We start from the raw sequence: 19,142 nt of genomic DNA on the forward strand, positions 1-19,142 counted from the left end.
TTTGTTTCTACATTGCAACTCAAAACTAATGTTTCTTATCACTTAATTTAAAACTAGTAATTCATTTACTTTTGCCCCAATCTACACACTATATTTCTGATATAATAATGAAAGAAAATTAAATAAGAGAAGGCGGTGGAACTGAAATTTAGACCACACCTTCCTATATTACTGATCAAACACTCACTGTATCCTACTCAAAATGCACTTATTCTTATTTTGGATTGACTTTTTAAAATTACGCTTAGTAATCATCAGATTGCCCAAACACTGCCCTTTCCTATGTTTAAGAACAGTCTCAAAACTTCATTTAACTATCAACAACTGAATTAAATAGTGTATACTATTCATTAGCTGTTGTACGTTTTAAGGCTTGTATATGAATTGTATATACCAAATTATTTATAAATTTTAAATGACTAGAACCACTCATATGGACTAGATTGTATTCTTTACATGCTCATATTTTTGTAACTTGAAAAGGTAAAATAATATTTGCTTTGTGCCAAGTTTTCTCAAAAAGAAAAGGATTATATACCATGACCAAGTCGGATTTATCCCCAGAATTTAAGGATGGTTCAACATAGGAAAACCAATCGTTGTAATACATTACATTAACAGTAGAAAGGGAAAAAAAAACACATGATTATCTCAACTGTTTCATAAAAGCATTTTACACAATTTAACAGCTTTTTATGATAAAAAAAACACACAACAAACTATGAATAGAAGGAATACCTCGACATAATAAAAGCTGTATATGAAAACCCCACAGTGAACATCTTTCACTCAAAGGTGAAAGTCTGAAAGCTTTTCCTCTAAGATCAGGAACAAGATAAAAAGGTCCACTTTCACCATTTCTATTTAACATAGTCTTGGGAATTCTAACCAGGCAGTTAGGCAAGAAAAGGAAATGAAAGGCATCCAAATTGGAAAGGAAGAAGTAAAATGATCTCTGTACACAAATGATATGATCTTATGGGTAGAAAACTCTAAAGATTCCACACACATACACAAATTGTTAGAACTTAAAAACAATTTCAGTAGAGTCACAGGATACAAAATCAACACAAAAAGTCAGTTGAATTTCTATACACTAACAGTGAACCAAAAGGAAATTAAGAAAACAATTCCATTTACATTAGCATCAAAAAGAATAAAATACTTAGTAATACTTAGGAAGCAAGGAAGTGAAAGGCATGTACAATGAAAACTGCAAAACATTGCTAAAAGAAATTAAAGAATGCATAAACAAATGGAAAGACATTCCATGTTCACACTGGAAATCTTAATATTGTTAAGATTATCAATATTACCAAAGAAATCTACCATTTCAATGAAGTTGTTATCAAAATCCCAGTGACAGTTTTTGCACAAATGGAAAAACCCATTCTAAAATACATATAGAATCTCACGGGACACTGAATATCCAAAACTATCTTGAAAAAGAACAAAGCTAGAGGACTTGCCATCCTGATTTCACAACTTAGTATTAAGCCATAGTAGTCAAAACAGTGTAATACTGGCAAAAGACCTACATATATAGACTACCCGAATAGAATAGAGAGCTCGGAAGTAACCGTCACATAAATAGTCAAATGATTTTCAACAAGGGGACAAAGACTATTCAAAGGGGAAAGGACAGGCTTTTCATGAAATGGTGCTGACAAAACTGGATATCCACATGCGAAAATGATGTTAGATCCTCACACCATATACAAAAATAAGCTCATGTATGAGCTTGGGCTGCTGTATCAAAATACTACAGACCGGGTAGCTAAACAATGTAAATTTAATTTTCTCACACTTCTGGAGCCTGGGAAGTCCAAGATTAAGGTGTCAATAGAGTTGGTGTCTGGTGAAGGCCTTCCTCCTGCATTGCAGATGACTGCCTTTTGCTGTGTGCTCATCTGGCCTTTCCTCAGTACATATGGAGAGAGGGTGGAGGGGGCACTCTGATTTCTTTTCCTCTTCTTATAAGGTCATTAATCCTGTAGGATTAGGAGCCCACCCTTATGACCTCATTTAACCTTAATTACCTCTTAAAGATCCATCTCCAAATACGCTCACATTGGGGGTTAGGGCTTAAATATGAATTTGGGGGGAACACAATTCAATCTACAGCAATTCAAAATGGATCCATGACTTAAATACAAGACCTAAAACTATACAACTCTTAGAATATAGGGCAAAAGCTTCATGACATTGGATCTGGCATTGATTTATTGGGTATGACACCAAAAAATCACAGACACAACAACAAAAAAATTAAAATAGACAAATTGGATTTCATGAAAATTTAAAAACTTTGTGCATCAAAAGATATCAACAAAGTAAAAAGGAAACTCCAAAATGGGAGAAAATATTTGAAAATCAAATATTAATCAGAGATTAATATGAATATCTAAAGAACTCCTGAAACTAAACAAGGGAACAAACAACCTGATTAAAAAGTGGGCAAAGGACTTGAATAGGCATTTCTCTAAGGAAGATACACAAATGGCTGATAAGCACATGAAAAGATGTTCAACATCACTAGTTATTCAGCAAATGCAAATTGAAACTATAGTGAGATACCCCCTCACACCCGTTAGAATGACTGCTATCAAAAAAACAGTAAATAACAAGTGTCAGTGAGGATGAGGAAAAATTGGAATTGTGCACTGGTGGTGAGAATGTAAAATGGTACAACCACTGGGGAAAAGGGAATGGTGGTTCCTCAAAGAATTACACATAGACTTACCATTTAATCCAGCAATTCCACTTCTGGGTATTTACTCAAAATAATTGAAAGAGGGTCTGGAAGAAATATTTGTACACGCATGTTTATAGCAACGTTACTCACAATACTCAAGAGGTCGAAACCAGCTAAGTGTCCAGTGGTGGATGAATGGATAAGCAAAATGTGGTATATGCATTCAATGGAATAGTATTCAACCTTAAAAAGGAAGAAAATTCTGACATATACTACAAAATGGATGAAACTTGAGGACATTATGCTAAGTGAAATAAGCCAATCACAAAAAGACAAATAATGTATGATTCTACTTATAAGAAGTACTTAGAATAGACAAAATCATAGAGACAGAAAGTAGAATGGTGGTTGCCAGTAGCTAGGGGGAGGGTGGAATGGGGAGTTATTGTTTAATTAGTACAGAATTTCAGTCTTGCAAGATGAAAAGAGTTCTGGAGATGGGTCATGGTGATGGTAGCACAACAATATGAATATACTTAACACCATTGAATTGTACACTTAAAAATAGTTAATACGGTAAATTTTATGTGTATTTCATCACAGTAAAAAAAAAAAAAAAAAAGACAATTGAGCCCATGATCACAGCAAACTTAACCTTTCATCTTGACAGTTTTGACAGCCTTGTAAGTAATGGGCTCAAAAATCAAATCCAAGACCTGTACTAGAGTCTAAATACATTTGTGTCCCAAAGTGCTATGGCCCTAGATTAAGTGGCAACATGAAGTAACTCTTCTAAATTTCAGCCTAGGTTTGTACTAATGGGTGGTCTGGGGGGGGCCTCAAACCTTGAATTTGGTGGAGATAATTCTAAACTGATAATACTTCCAGATGCTTAACAGCAGCAAATGCAGATCCTCTGTGGAGGAGAGTGTGGTCATCTAAGGCCTCAAGTTAGTTAATTTTTTAAGCATGATAACTGGTACCATGGTGAGAAGTAGCAAAACCAAAAGATAATCAAAACAGACTTTAAGCACTGGAATTACAAAAAATGAATTATCATGAGCAGAGGTCCAGAAGGAAGTAGAAATCTCTCTATTGCTTAAGGCCTTGCCCTTTTGGAAGAAATACTATTTTTCAAAATTATAAGATCCTTGTTCACCAGTGTTTTTATTCCTCCTCCTTAAAAATATGCAGAGTTTATAAAAATTGATAAGGAAAAGGCCCAATGGAAAAAGCAAGTGAAGGATATGAGTAACAATTTACATTGGAGGAAATCCAATGACTAAAGACAGTTTGAAAAGATTCCCAGCCTCACTGGTGATCACGGAAAATGAAATTGAAAACAACAAAGGGATATTCTTTTTCATTTAGCCAATAACCATAATACTTCAGAGCAGGGCCTCAGATGCTCTTGATGGGAGTGTGGATTGCTCCATTCTTTGGTAAGAAAAGCCTGGAAATAGATATTAAGATGAAAAATACACATGTTCTTTGAAATTTCATTTTGGGGGATATATCTTGTGGCAATAAAGCATACACAAACACACAAACAAACACATATTTTCCACAGGCATGTTTCTAGGGGCATAAATATATACACAATTAATTAACAACTGAAAGCTACTTGAATTCCAATCAATAGAATGTTTGTACCTCTTTACTATGGATTATTTATTATGCACTTATTAAAAAGATGAATTATATTTGTTATGGTAACCTGTGATCAGTGATCTTTGATATTACTATTTTAATTGTTTTGCGGTGCCACAAACCACTCCCATATAAGACGGTGAACTTAATCAATGAATGTTGTGTGTGTTCTGACTGCTCGACTTATCAGCTGTACCGTCATCTCTGTCCCTCTCCTCAGGCCTCTCTATTCCCTGAGGGAAAACAATATTGAAATTGGCCAATTAATAACCTACAATGGCCTCTAAGCGTTCAAGTGAAAGAAAGAGTTGCATGTCTCTCACTTTAAGTCAAAAGCTAGAAATGGTTACGCTTAGTGAGGAAGGCATGTCAAAATCCAAGATAGGCTGAAAGCGAGGTCTCTTGCACCAAACAGCCAAATTGTGAATGCGAAGAATACTTTATTTTTTCTTCTTTTTAGAAATAATTGTTTAATATGCAACTAATATGTGATTACTATAGAAAAATTAGAAAATAAGTAAAACAAATCATCTAATTCTTTTGCATGAAAATAATGTTAACCTTTTTAATATCTTTCCAGATTTTTTCTATATAAACCTATGTACTTTTTAAAGCAGCTTATTGAGAGACATTTCTAACACCATGCAATTAATCCATTAATGTGTACAATTCAGTGGTTTTTTAGTATATTCACAAGATTATGAAAATCACCACAACCAATTTTAGAACATTTTCATGACTCCAAAATGAAACCCCAATTAGCAAGTACCCCCCATTTACTCATAACCACCACCCTCAGTCCTGGACAACCACTAATCTACTTTCTATCTCTCTCTATTTACCTATTCTGGCCATTTCATATAAATGGAATTAAACAATATATGGTCTTTTGTGACTGGATTAATTCATTTAGCATGTTTTCAAGCTTCATCCATGTTGTAGCATGTGTCATACTTTTTTTAAATTGCCAAATAATATTCCATTTTGTGGATATACCACAACTATATACTTTTAATAAAAACTGTGTCATACAAAATGACTACTAGTAGATGTAAGATTTCTTTTAGAGGTGATGAAAATGTTCTATAATTGGTTGATGTCATGGTTATTCAATTCTAAATGTACTGAAAACCATTGAATTGTACACTTTAAATATGTGAAATGCATGATATATGAATTATATCCCAATAAATCTGTTATTAAAAAGTATACCATATTTGCTCTTTAGAAACCACTTTTTAATGATGTTATTAACATTCTCCCACATAACTAAGTAGGTTTCAAAGTATAGTTTTTAATGGCCATATAATGATTTTTATTTTACTTAACCAATCCCCTAGTTTTCTTTTTAAATTAATTAATTAATTATTTATTTTTCATGTTTTATCATTTTATTAGGAATAATTCCAAATGGGGTATGGAGGAAACTTATTCATTGAGTTTGATGAGTTTTCCAAAAACTCTTAATGAAGACATGTTCACCAATATACAGTAAAACATCAGCAGAACTATCATATACTGAGCAAAGAGTCTGGCTGATACCCAAAGCAACATGCAACATAAAAAAGATACAATATAAAGGAAGACAATCTGCTGAGTATTAAAAATCATCTCAATATGAACTCTTTGCAGCTAGCACAGAATTAATTAGCTATCAAATCCAAACCACACCAAGGTAAGCTTGGCTGATAGAAGCCAGGAGTCAATAATGGGGGGGAAATATAAGTTCCTCAGTGCAAAAGATCTGAATAGTGTTTTGGAGCATTTCCCTGGCTGGTACAAGCAGTATTAAAAAATCTTTTTGGCAAGGGAGAAAAATAAATACAAATGGAATGCTACATTTTTAAAATCAGCAGACTGTCCCAGGAATGATAAAGGTATCAATAAAGTAGCAAGGGGATAACTTTAAAACATTATTTGCTGTGGGCTCAGAAAAACATTCAAAATGGATTGATTTAAAGGTGTCACATTAGCTATGTCTAAGTGTTTAGGTTTAAGGGAAGTAAAATTAAAAGAGGACACTTTTTATTTCCCAAGTTCAGGAGAATCTCTTTAAAACCAAGCATATTGCTAAATGGCAACATTATACTTGGTAAACAATAACTGGCAACAAAATAAGTTTAAACGCTGTAATATTCTGCCCAAACCAGTCCCAGATACTGTTTAATAACCAAGATGCAAACTAATTTTGTTGTAACAAGCCTAGACCAGTTCTATCAAATGTGTCCTTGGTTAACTATCTAGTTTCATTTAACGTTTTGAAAGCTCATTTGACAGCCAGTCAAGTCCCTCATGCAGACCGGTTCCTTGTGTAGCACAAGTGGCTTGAACATACCATGTTCTGTTACGAAGAGACTGAAGACCTAATTTACCTGTCATTTCCCTAATGGCCGTAGCATTTGGCAAATCCTGTTTGTTTGCAAAAAGCAGCAACGCTGCATCTCGCAACTCATCCTCCTGAAGCATTTTCTGCAGCTCTTCTGCTCCTTCCTGAATTCTTTCACGATCAGTGCTATCTACCACAAAAATAAGACCCTGGGTATTTTGGAAGTAATGCCTCCAGAGAGGCCTAATTTTATCTTGACCATCAACATCCCATACTGTGAAACAAATGTTCTTATATTCTACTGTTTCCACATTAAAACCAGTGGTAGGAATGGTGGTGACTATCTCTCCTAACTTCAGTTTATACAGAATGGTCATCTTGCCAGCAGCATCCAATCCAACCATCAAAATACACATCTGCTTCCTGCCAAAGAGATGGGAGAAGAGGGAGAAGAAGGTGAGGCCCATGGTGGTAGTGGCACGTGCGATGGGCAGGAGCAGAAGGGGTTTAGGGCGTCCCTGGGCCTTCCTTCATGCTCCTGGCAAACTCAGGGAGAAAAAAGGAGCTGAGGGTGGCAAGCACAGCCCGCTAACCGGTGTGTAGGCTGGAGCTGCCCTCCGGGACAGGAATTAGCAGGGTGATGACCTGCTCGACGACTGGCGGGGCAGCTCTGGCTCTGGTGTTAAATCTTCAGCTGTGCCATGTCACATGGCAGCCACGGTGACTCCGGCAGCGGCCCGGCCCCTCCAACGTGGAAAGAATTGTGCCACCGCCAACCCTCCCCCTCCCCTAGTTTTAAAAAGTTAGGTTGTTTCCAGTGATTTTGCAATTATACAAAATACCTTGATGAACCTCTTGGTACATAAATCTATTTGCCCATATCTGATCATTTCATGAAACAAAAAAGCTTTTGAACTCTTTTTCTGGCACTCCAGTTATGTTTATGTTGCTAAAAATTCTTTCAGCTTTGTTGCCATACATGGTAGTTTTCTCTCTGAACTCTAAATTTCTGTTTGAGCCTTATAATGATTTTATTAAAGATTCCTTTTATCCTTAAAAAATATTTAATAGGCTTAGTATCGGAAACGAACAAGTAAAGCTTCCTAGGCTAAGACTCAGTTTCTTTACAGTTTTTTCTTGTAGTTGATTTCTAATATTATAGCGTTGTGGTCAGAAAAAGATGATTGATATGATTTCAATTTTCTTAAATTTACCGAAGCTCACTTTGTGGCCCAGCATGTGATCAATCCTGGAGAATATTCCATGTGCACTTGAGAAGAATGTGTATTCTGCTGCTTTTGGATGGAATGCTCTATAAATATCAATTTAGTCCATCTGGTGTAATGTGTCATTTAAGGCCTGTGTTTCCTTATTGATTTTCTGTCTGGATCATCTGTCCATTGATGAAAATAGGGTGTTAGAGTCCTCCACTGTTTTTGTGTTACTGCTGACTTCTCCTTTTATGGTTGTTAGTATTTGCCTTATAAATTGAGGTGCTCCTATGTTGGATGCATATATATCTACAATTGTTATATCTTCTTCTTGGATTAATCTCTTGATCATTATGTAGTGTCCTTTTTGTCTCTTGTAACAGTCATTATTTTAAAGTCTATTTTGTCTAATATGAGTATTGCTACTCCAGCTTTCTTTAGATTTCCATTGGCATGGAATACATTTTTCCATCCCCTTACTTTCAGTCTGTATGTGTTCCTTGATATAAAGTGGGTCTCTTGTAAACAGCATATATACGGGTCTTGTTTTGTATCCATTCAGCCAGTCTGTGTCTTTTGGTTGGAGCATTTAATCCATTTACGTTTAAGGTAATCATCGATATGTATGTTCTTATTGCCATTTTGTTAATTGTTTTGGATTTGTTTTTGTGTTTTTTCTTCCCTTCCTCTTTCATTCTCTTCTCTTGTGATTTGATGACTAACTTTAGTGTTGTGTTTGGATTGCTTTTTCTTTTTTGTGTGCGTATCTATTGTAGATTTTCAGTTTGCTGTTCCCATGAGGTTTTGATATAGACGTCTGTATATAAACAACAACATAGACTGTTTTAAGGTGCTAGTCTTTTCATTTCAAATGCATTTCCGATATCCTGCATTTGTGCTCTCTTCTTCTCACAATTGCTGATTTTGATGTCATATTTGTGTGCAGATGATTTCCTACCTTTACTGTATGTTTGCCTTTACCAGTGAGCTTTTCATTCATAATTTTCTTGTTTCTAGTTGTGGCCTTTTCCTTTCCACCTAGAGAAGTTCCTTTAGCACTTGTTGCAAAGCTGGATGGTGGTGCTGAATTCTCTTAGCTTTTGCTTGTCTGTAAAGCTTTTGATTTCTATGTTGAATCTGAGTGACAGCCCTGCTGGGCAGAGTATTCTTGGTTGTAGGTTCTTCCCTTTCATCACTTTAAGTATATTGTGCCACTCCCTTCTGGCCTGCAGAGTTTCTGCTGAGAAATCACCTGACAACCTTATGGGAGTTCCCTTGTATATTGTTTGGTGCTTTTCCCTTGTTGCTTTTAATATTTTTTCTTTGCCTTTAATTTTTGTCAGTTTGATTGCTATCTGTCTCAGTGTGTTCCTCCTTGGGTTTATCCTGCTTGGGACTCCCTGCACTTCCTGGACTTGGGTGACTGTTTCCTTTCCCATGTTAGGGAAGTTTTCAGCTATTATCTGTTCAAATATGTTCTCAGGCCCTTTCTCTCTCTCTTCTCCTTCTGGGACCCCTATAATGCAAATGTTGGTGCATTTCATGTTTTCCCAGAGGTCTCTTAGACTGTTCTCATTTCTTTTCATTCTTTTCTCTTTATTCTGTTCTGCGGCAGTGATTTCCACCATGCTACCTTCCATGTCACTTATCTGTTCTGCCTCTGTTATTCTGCTATTGATTCTTCTAGTGTATTATTCATTTCAGTTATTGTATTGTTCATCTCTGTTTGTTTTTTCTTTAGTTCTTCTAGGTCTTTGTTAAACATTTGTTATGTCTTCTCGATCTGTGCCTTCATTCTTTTTCTGAGATCTTGGATCATCTTTACTATCATTACTCTGAATTTTTTTCAGGTAAGTTGCCTATCTCCACTTCACTTAGTTGTTCTTTTGGGGTTTTATCTTGTTCCTTTATCTGGGACATATTCCTCTGTCATCTCATTTTGTCTCATTTTTGTGATTGTGGATTTGTTCCGCAGGCTGCAGTGTTTTAGTTCTTCAAGCTTCTGCTGTCTGCCCCCTGGTGGATGAGGCTGTCTAAGAGGCTTATGCAGGCTTCCTGGCGGGAGGGACTGGTAGCTCCCCACTGGTGGATGGAGCTGGGTCTGGTCCCTCTGGTGGGCAGGGTCGTGTCTGGGTGTGTGTTCATTATCAGGCAGCTGTGTACTCAGGAAGACTTTAGGTAGCCTGTTTGCTGATGCGTGGGGCTGTGTTCTCACCCTGTTGGTAGTTTGGCTTGAGGCATCCCAGCCCTGGAGGCTTCAGGCTGTTGGGTGGGACCAGGTCTTGGTGAGAAAATGGCACCCTCCTAGAGGGCCCACACCAATGAGTACTCCCCAGAACTACTGCTGCTAGTGGCCTTGTCCCCACAGTGAGCCACAGCCGGCCCCCCCACCTCTGCAGGAGACCCTCCAACACTAGCAAGTAGGTCTGGCCCAGTCTCTTATGATGTCACTGCTGTTTTCCCTGGGTCCTGGCACACATGAGACCCTGTGTGCACACTCCAAGAGTGGAGTTTCTGTTCCCCCCAGTCCTGTGGAATTCCTGCAGTCAAACCCCACTCACCTTCAAAGCCAGACTCTCTGGGGGCTCCTCCTCCCATTGCCAGACCCCCAGGCTGGAGAGCCTGAAGTGGGGCTCAGAACTTTCACCCCTACAGGAGAACTTCTGTGGTATAATTATTTTCCTGTTTGTGGGTCGCCCACCTAGTGTGTATGGGGTTTGATTTTATTGCAGTCTTGCTCCTCCTACTGTTTAGTGGCTTCTTCTTTTTTAAAAAATTTATTTATTTATTTGTTTATTTGGCTGTACTGAGTCTTAGTTGCGGCACACGGGATCTTTGTTTCTGCGTGAGGGATCTTTAGTTGCAGCATGTGGGATCTTTTAGTTGTGGCATGCAGGATCTTTTACTTGTGGCATGCAGGATCTAGTTCCCTAACCAGGGATCAAACCTGAGCCCCCTGCACTGGGAGCACAGAGTCTTTTTTTTTTTTTAACATCTTTATTGGAGTATAATCGCTTTACAGTGGTGTGTTAGTTTCTGCTTTGTAACGAAGTGAATCAGCCATACATATACATATATCCCCATATCTCCTCCCTCTTGCGTCTCCCTCCCACCCTCCCTATCCCACCCCTCTAGGTGGTCACAAAGCACTGAGCTGATCTCCCTGTGCTATATGGCTGCTTCCCACTAGCTATCTATTTTACGTTTGGTAGTGTATATATGTCCATGCCACTCTCTCACTTCGTCCCAGCTTACGCTTCCCCCTCCTCATGTCCTCAGCTGCTGACCCACCAGGGAAGTCCCTGTGACTTCTTTGTTTTTGGATGTAGGGTATCTTTTCTGGTAGGCTGCAGTGTTTTTGTTTGTTTGTTTTTTGTTTTGTCGATTGTCGTTCAGCAGTCAGCTGTGATTTTGATGTTTCCATAAGAAGAAGTGAGCTCATGTCCTTCTACTCTGCCATCTTGTCTCCTCCTCCTCCTCCAAGAGATACTTTCTTGAAGGAAATTAAAAGTGCTACTCCAGTGAACACACGAATGAAACAGCCTGATTGCTGATATGGAGATGGTTTTAGTGGTCTGGATAGAAGATCAAATCAGCCACTACATTTCCTTAAGCCAACTAAACCAGAGCAAGGTCCTAACTCTCTTAAACTCTAGGAAGGCTGAGAGAGGTGAGGAAGCTGCAGAAGAAAAAGTTGAAACTAGCAGAGGTTGGTTCATGAGATTTAAGAGAATAAGCCATCTTCATAACTTCAAAGAGCAAGGTAAGGCAGCAAGTGCTGATGCAGAAGCTGCAGCATCTTATCCAGAAAATCTAGCTAAGATATTAATGAAGGTGGCTACACTAAATAACGAGTGAATCAGTGTAGATGAAACTGCCTTATATTGGAAGAAGTTGCCATCTAGGACTTTTAAGCTAGAGAGGAGAAGTCAATTCCTGGCTTCAAAGCTTCAAAGGACAGGCTGATGTTCTTGTTGGGGGCTAATGCAGCTGGTGACTTTAGGTTGAACCCAATGCTTATTTACCATTCTGAAAATCCTAGGGCCTTTAAGAATTTTGCTAAATCAACTTTGCCTATGCTCTATAAACAAAACAACAAAGCCTGCACGACAGCACGTCTATTGACAACATGGTATACTGAATATCTTAAGCCCACTGTTGAGAACTACAGCTCAGAAAAAATGATTTCTTTCAAAATACTGCTTCTCATTGACAATGTACCTGGTCACCCAAGAGCTCTAGTGGAGATGTATAATGAGATTCATATTGTTTTCATGCCTGCTAACACAATATCCATCCTGCAGCCCATGGATCAAGGAGTCATTTTGACTTTCAAGTCTTATTAAGAAGTACATTTCATAAGGCTATAGCTGCCATAGAAATTCCTCTGATAGATATGGGTAAAGTAAATTGCAAACCTTCTGGAAAGGATTCACCATTCTAGATGCCATTAAGAACATTTGTGATTCATGGGAAGAGCTCAAAATATCAACATTAACAGGGGTTTGGAAGAACTTGATTCTAACCTTCATGATGAGTTTGAAGGGTTAAAGACTTTAGTGGAGGAAGTAACTGCAGATGTGTTATAAACAGCAAGAGAACTAGAATTAGAACTGGAGCCTGAAGATGTGACTGAATTGTTGCAATCTCATGATAAAACTTTAACAGATGAGGAGTTGCTTCTTATGAATGAGCAAAGAAAATGCTTCTTTGAGGTAGGGTCTATTTGTGGTGAAGACTCTGAAGATTGTTGTAATGACAACAAAAGATTTAGAATGTTGCATAAACTTAGTTGATAAAGCAGCAGCAGGGTTTGAGAGGAATGATTCCAATTTTGAAAAAAGTTCTACTGTGGATAAAGTGCTCTCAAACAGCATTGCACGCTACAGAGAAATTGTTCATGAAAGGAAGAGTCAATCGATGCGGCAGACTTCACTGTTGTCTTATTTTGAGAAATGGCCACGGCCACCCCAGCCTTCAGCATCCACCACCCTGATCAGTCAGCAGCCACCAACACCAAGGCAAGACCCTCCACCAGCAAAAAGATTATGACTTGTTGAAGGCTCAGATGATGGTTAGCATTTTTTTAGTAATAAAGTACGTTTTGCTTTTAGAATTGACATCTTTGCTGTATTTTTTAAATTAATTAATTAATTAATTAATTAATTTTTGGCTGCATTGGGTCTTCGTTGCTGCACACGGGCTTTCTCTAGTTGCAGTGAGCAGGGGCTGCTCTTCGTTGCAGTGCACGGGCTTCTTATTGCGGTGGCTTCTCTTGTTGCAGAGCATGGGCTCTAGGCGCATGGGCTTCAGTAGTTGTGGCACATGGGCTTCAGTAGTTGTGGCTTGGGAGCTCTACAGAGTGGGCTTCAATAGTTGTGGCACACGGGCTTAGTGGCTCCACGGCATGTGGGATCTTCCTGGACCGGGGATAGAACCCGTGTCCCGTGCATTGGCAGGTGGATTCTTAACCACTGCTCCACCAGGGAAGTCCCTGAAGCATGTTTTAATATAGGTATGGACATTGTTTTTTAAAAAAACATAATGCTACTGCACACTTGATAGACTATAGTATAGTAAACATAACTTTTATATGCACTGGGAAGCTAAAAAATTTGTGTGACTCACTTTATTGCAATATTCACTTTATTGCTGTGGTCTGGAACCAAGCCTGCTATACCTCTGAGGTATGCCCGTGAATCAAATGTTCAGATGGGAGTGACTTGTGGTAATTGACATAGTAGCTTGATTGAACCAAAACCCTCCCACAGATAATAATTACAAAATATGGGGAAAAATTCAAAAAAATTATTTGAAGGCCCTGGAGACAAACAAAAGCAAGTAGAAGTTGGAGGGAAGTCTACCCTTGAACAGCCCAGGGCAGGGTTTACATTACCCTGGCTCTTTGCCTGTAGGGAAGCTGAAAGCTGAAGTGTCAATGGACAGAAGTCCAGAAATCATGGAGAAATCCTGGGGTAGGGCCATGCTGAGGGAGTGAATCCCCAAACTGTATATAAACTCCTCCCAGATTCTCACTGGATAGCTGAGACCTGGGGCCTAGGCTGCATCGAGCCCATTGCGTGGAGGACATTCTGGAGGTAGCACCTAGCCTTCCTATGGACCTCAGTAACTGTTGGCTTCTTGTCTTTTTGGCTCAAGAAATCTGCTTTCATTTATATGAAAATGATTCAATTTATACAGAATTCTAGGAAATGCAAAATAAACTATAGTGATAGCAGGTTAATGCTTGAAGAAGATGGGGGAGAGGGAAGAGGGAAGGATTACTAGGGACATGAGGAAACTTTGGAGGTGATATGTTCATTATCTTGATTGTGGTGATTTTGTGTGTTTATGCATATATCAAAACATGAAATTACATACTTTATGTGCAGTTTATTTATTGTATGTCAGTTATACTTCAATAAAGCTATAGTTTTATAAAAACGTACAGGGAGTTGAAAGCAAATGGATGGGAAAGATATATCATGCAAACTCTAAACATATGAAGCCTGGAATAGCCACACGTCAGTATTTCCAGAATTAAAGCAGAGCATTTAATAGTGGAAAAAGGATTAATTTGTCAGGAAGCTATAACAATGATAAATGTCTATGCTCCTAATAATTGAACTTCAAAATATATAAAGCAAAAACTGACAGAAATGAAAGGGAAAATGGGCATATCCACAACAAGAGTTGAAGATTTTAACTCCCCTCTTTCAGTAAATGATAGAACAGCTAGGCAAAAAGTCAGGTACAATACAAGACTTGAACGCCACCACCAATGACTTTGACTTAATTGACATTTATAGAACTTCACCCAATAACTGCAGAATACACATCTTTTCAAGTGCACAGGAAACATTCACTGAGATAGACCACTCTGTGGTCTGAATGTTTGTATCCCTCACATATTCATATGTTGAAGCCCAATATAATGGTGATGGGACTTGGAGCCTTTTGAAGGTGCTTAAGTCATAATGGTGGAACCCTCATGAATGAGATTAGTGCTCTTATAAGGAGATACCCCAGAGAGCTTCCTAGCCCCTTCCATCATGTGAGGACACAGTGAGAAGGCACTGGCTGTGAACCAGGAAGAGGGCCTTCACCAGAATGGGGCCTTGCTGAAGACTTGATCTTGGACTTTGCAGCCTCTAGTGCTGTGAGAAATAAATATCTGTTTATAAGGTACCCAGCTGATGGTATTTTGTTATAGCAGTCTGAACAGACTAAGACAGACTCTGGTCTGGGCCATCAAACAATAAAATTCAAAAGTCTGAGTTCTCACAGACTGTGTTTTTTTACCATTATAAAGTTAAACTTGAAAAGCCCAAATATTTGGAAGTTAACACAGTTCTAAATAATGCACAAGGAAAAATCAAAACTCAAAATTATTTTTATCTGACCAGTAATAAAAACACAATATTTCAAAGTTTGTGGGATGTAGCTAAAGTTAAGGTAGATTATTACATTGAGATAATATTTAATCATCCCTGAATGCTTAGGAAAAACCTGCTTGGTCATGATGTGTTATTCTTTTAGAATAGATTGCTAGATTTCACTTAGGATTTTTGCATTTAAGCTCACAAGTCTGGTATCCGGTTTTCACTGTTTGTACTATTTTTGTCTGATTTTGAAATTAAAGGTTACACTATCATCAAAGAATAGTTTGGAAGATTTCCATTATTTTTTCTCCTCTGTTCTCATTCTCTGATCATAATGTAAGAGAATGGTCTCACAATAAAATGATGTAGTAAAAGCTCTTCCATAAAATGCTGAACTGGTATCATTTTTAGGGTTAAAATATTTTCAAATTATTCCATACTTGTTGGTCTATTCAGGTTTTCACTTTTTGTGAGACAATTTTATTAACTTACCTTAAAATAATCCATTGTTTTTTATATGCATTGAGATAAAATTTAAGACAGCAGTTTATAATTTTTAAAAATTTCTTCCAATGTAGTTAGGTGCTTACAAGTTGTAACTTTTATCAATACTATATATTCCTCTTTGTCCCTCTTAATGCTTCTCACCTTAAATAACATACCTATTTTTTTGTTGTTGTTGTTAGCATTTGTCTGGCTTATATTTTCCTATCCATTTATTTTCAGATTATTATGGTAATTCTTTTGAACTCTATTTCTTAAAACAGGGTATCAATAGATTTTTACATTCTTTTATTTAATTCAATACATTATATTTTCTGTAGTAATTTCTTTTTGATGCAAACTTTATTTAAAAGTGAGTTTCTTAAATACATGCACCCCAGTGTTCATAGCAGCACTATTTATAAAAGCCAAGACATGGAAGCAACCTAAATTTCCATTGACAGATGAATGGATAAAGAAGATGTGGTACATATACACAATGGAATATTACTCAGCCACAAGAAAGAATGAAATAATGCCATTTGCAGCAACATGGATGGACTTAGAGATTATCATAGTAAGTGAAGTAAGAGAGAGAAAAACAAACATCATGTGATATCACTTATATGTGGAATTTAAAATATGATACAAATAAACTTATTTACAAAACAGAAACAGACTTACAGACATAGAAAACAAACGTGGTTACCAACAGGAAAAGTGGGGTGGTGGGGGGAGGGAATTAGGAGTTTGGGATTAGGAGATACAAACTACTATATATAAAATAGATAAACAACAAGGTCCTACTGTATAGCACAGGGAACTATATTCAATATCTTGTGGTGAATTATAATGGAAAAGACTATGAAAAAGAATATATATCTGAATCACTTTTGTGTACACCAGAAACTAACTTCAAAAAAAAAAAACCCCTCAATTAAAAGAAGTGAGTTTCTTAATTTCTAAACATAGAAATATTATTAATTTGTCTTGTTAATTTCTAATTTAATTACATTGTGGTCAGAGATGTGGTCCATATTGTTTTAATCCGAAACATTTTGAGAATGACTTTATAGACATATATATGGTTAATTTAAAAAATTGATATAAAATTCACATACTGTAAAATTCAACACTTAAAAGTATACGATTCCATTGTTTTTAGTATACTTACAAGATTATGCAAACATAACCTCTAGTAATTCCAGAACATTTTCATCAGCCCCAAAAGAAACCACAGACCCACTAGAAGTCACTGTCAACCCCCCCACCAGCCCTTTGCAACTGATCTATGGATTTGCCTATTCTGGATATTTCATATAAATGGATCATAAAATATGTGGCCTTTTGTCTCTAGTTTCTTTTACTTATAATGTTGTTTTTTGTTTTTAAAGTATTTGTTTTTATTTATTTATTTATGGCTGTGTTGGGTCTTCGTTTCTGTGCGAGGGCTTTCTCTAGTTGTGGCAAGCGGGGGCCACTCTTCATCGCGGTGCGTGGGCCTCTCACTGTTGTGGCCTCTCTTGTTGCGGAGCACAGGCTCCAGACGCGCAGGCTCAGTAATTGTGGCTCACGGGCCCAGCCGCTCCGCGGCACGTGGGATCTTCCCAGACCAGGGCTCGAACCCGTGTCCCCTGCATTGGCAGGCAGACTCTCAACCACTGCGCCACCAGGGAAGCCCTATCATAATGTTTTTAAGGTTCATCCATTTTGTAGCATGTATGAGTACTCCATTCCTTTTTATGGCCAAATTTATATATTTATATATATATATATATATATATATATATATATATATATATATATATATATATATATATATATATAGTTTATCAGTGATGGAAATTTGTTTTTTTCCCACTTTTTGGCTATTATGAATAATGGTACTACGGACATTAGTCTATAAGTTTTGGTGGGGATTTATGATTTTATTTCTTTTGAGTAGAAATTTATTTCTCTAAAAGTAGAATTGCTAGGTCCTATGGCAACTCTGTGTTTAATTTTTTGAGGAACTGTCAAACTGTTTCCCAAGTGGCTGCACTATTTTACATTCCCACAAGCAGTGTATGAGGGTTCTGATTTCTCCATACCCTCACCAACACTTATTGTTCTTTGTCTGTTGGGGAAACAGTGCTGTTGGGGAAACCCAAGATGGAAAGCAGAGTATGACAAATGAATCTAACTGTATTATAAATGTATGACATTCCACACTTGAAAAGGGTAGAAAAGAGCTAACCGATAGAACTTTGAACAACAGTGTTCTGACTGAATATTGTAAGGCTACTAATAAAAAGAACTGTATAATACATAAACACTGACTTGGGTTGTTAAATTTATTTCTCACATCCTATAACCCACAGGAAATGGGTTAGCAATTCTGAAACTACTTTACATATATGACAAATAGGTAAATATATATATATTATGATAACGAGAGTCATGTTTCTTACTGTCAGAGAAAGAAGTTACAGATACACAAAGGAAAAATTCTATGCTGTTGTAGTGGATTAGATTTTTTTTTTTTTTAATTTTTAGCTGCGCTGGCTCTTTGCTTCATTGCCACGCACACCCTCTTTGTTATGACACATGGGCCTCTCTAGTTGCGGTGTGTGGGCTCCAGAGCATGCGGGCTCAGTAGTTGTGGTGTGCGGGCTCTCTAGTTGTGGTCTGTGGGCTCCAGAGTGCGCAGACTCTCTAGTTGTGGCATGCAGGCTCTCTAGCTGTGGTGTGCCGGCTTCTCTAGTTGAAGCCCATGGGCTCCAGAGCATGCGGGCTCAGTAGCTGCGGCGTGAGGGCTTAGTTTTCCCACGGCATGTGGGATCTTAGTACCCCGACCAGGGATCAAACCTGCGTCCTCTGCATTGGAAAGCAGATTCTTAACCACTGGACCACCAGAGAAGTCCCTGGATTAGATTCTAAGGTATTAGTTTGAACTTTTTTTAATATGCATTTTTAATGTGGTAAAAATACATAACATAAAAGTTCTTATTTTAATAATTTATAAGTATACAGTACAGTGGAAATAGTACATTCACATTGTTGTGCAAGCATCACCAGTATCAATTTCCAGAACTTTTTCATAATCCCAAACTGAAACTCTGCACCTATTAAACAATACCCACCCCATTCTCCCTCCCCCAGCCCCTGATAATCTCTGTTCTACTTCATTTCTTTATGTTTTTAAACTCTTCAAGCTTCCTCATATAAGTGTATATCTACACTGTAGCATGTATCAGAATTTCATTCTTTTTTAAAGACTGTATATACCACATTTTGTTTATCCATTCATCCATTGATGGACATTTGGGTTGTTTCCACCTTTTGGCTATTGTGAACAATGCTTCTATGAAGACTGATTACAGACAATTGCTTGAGTTCATCTTTTCAGTTTTTTT

The 19,142-nt window shown here is 37.4% G+C and overlaps 1 protein-coding gene and 1 pseudogene across 4 annotated transcripts in view; one reads left to right on the forward strand and one right to left on the reverse strand.

Annotated features, from left to right (window-relative positions):
• Positions 1–19,142, forward strand: part of URGCP (upregulator of cell proliferation) — a 99,538-nt gene that overhangs the window by 26,193 nt on the left and 54,203 nt on the right. Inside the window, exon 1 of one of the 4 annotated variants that reach the window (XM_068550254.1) lies at positions 5,933–6,020. The exons of the other annotated variants lie outside the window; for them this stretch is intronic. The gene's annotated coding sequence lies outside the window, so the exon portion shown is untranslated. Of the gene's footprint in view, positions 1–5,932; positions 6,021–19,142 lie in introns of those variants that run through there. 4 annotated transcript variants of the gene reach the window in all.
• Positions 6,575–7,138, reverse strand: LOC137768386 (ADP-ribosylation factor 4 pseudogene; annotated as a pseudogene).

The sequence above is a fragment of the Eschrichtius robustus genome, chromosome 8 (assembly GCF_028021215.1).
Source record: "Eschrichtius robustus isolate mEscRob2 chromosome 8, mEscRob2.pri, whole genome shotgun sequence".
Taxonomy (NCBI): domain Eukaryota; kingdom Metazoa; phylum Chordata; class Mammalia; order Artiodactyla; family Eschrichtiidae; genus Eschrichtius; species Eschrichtius robustus.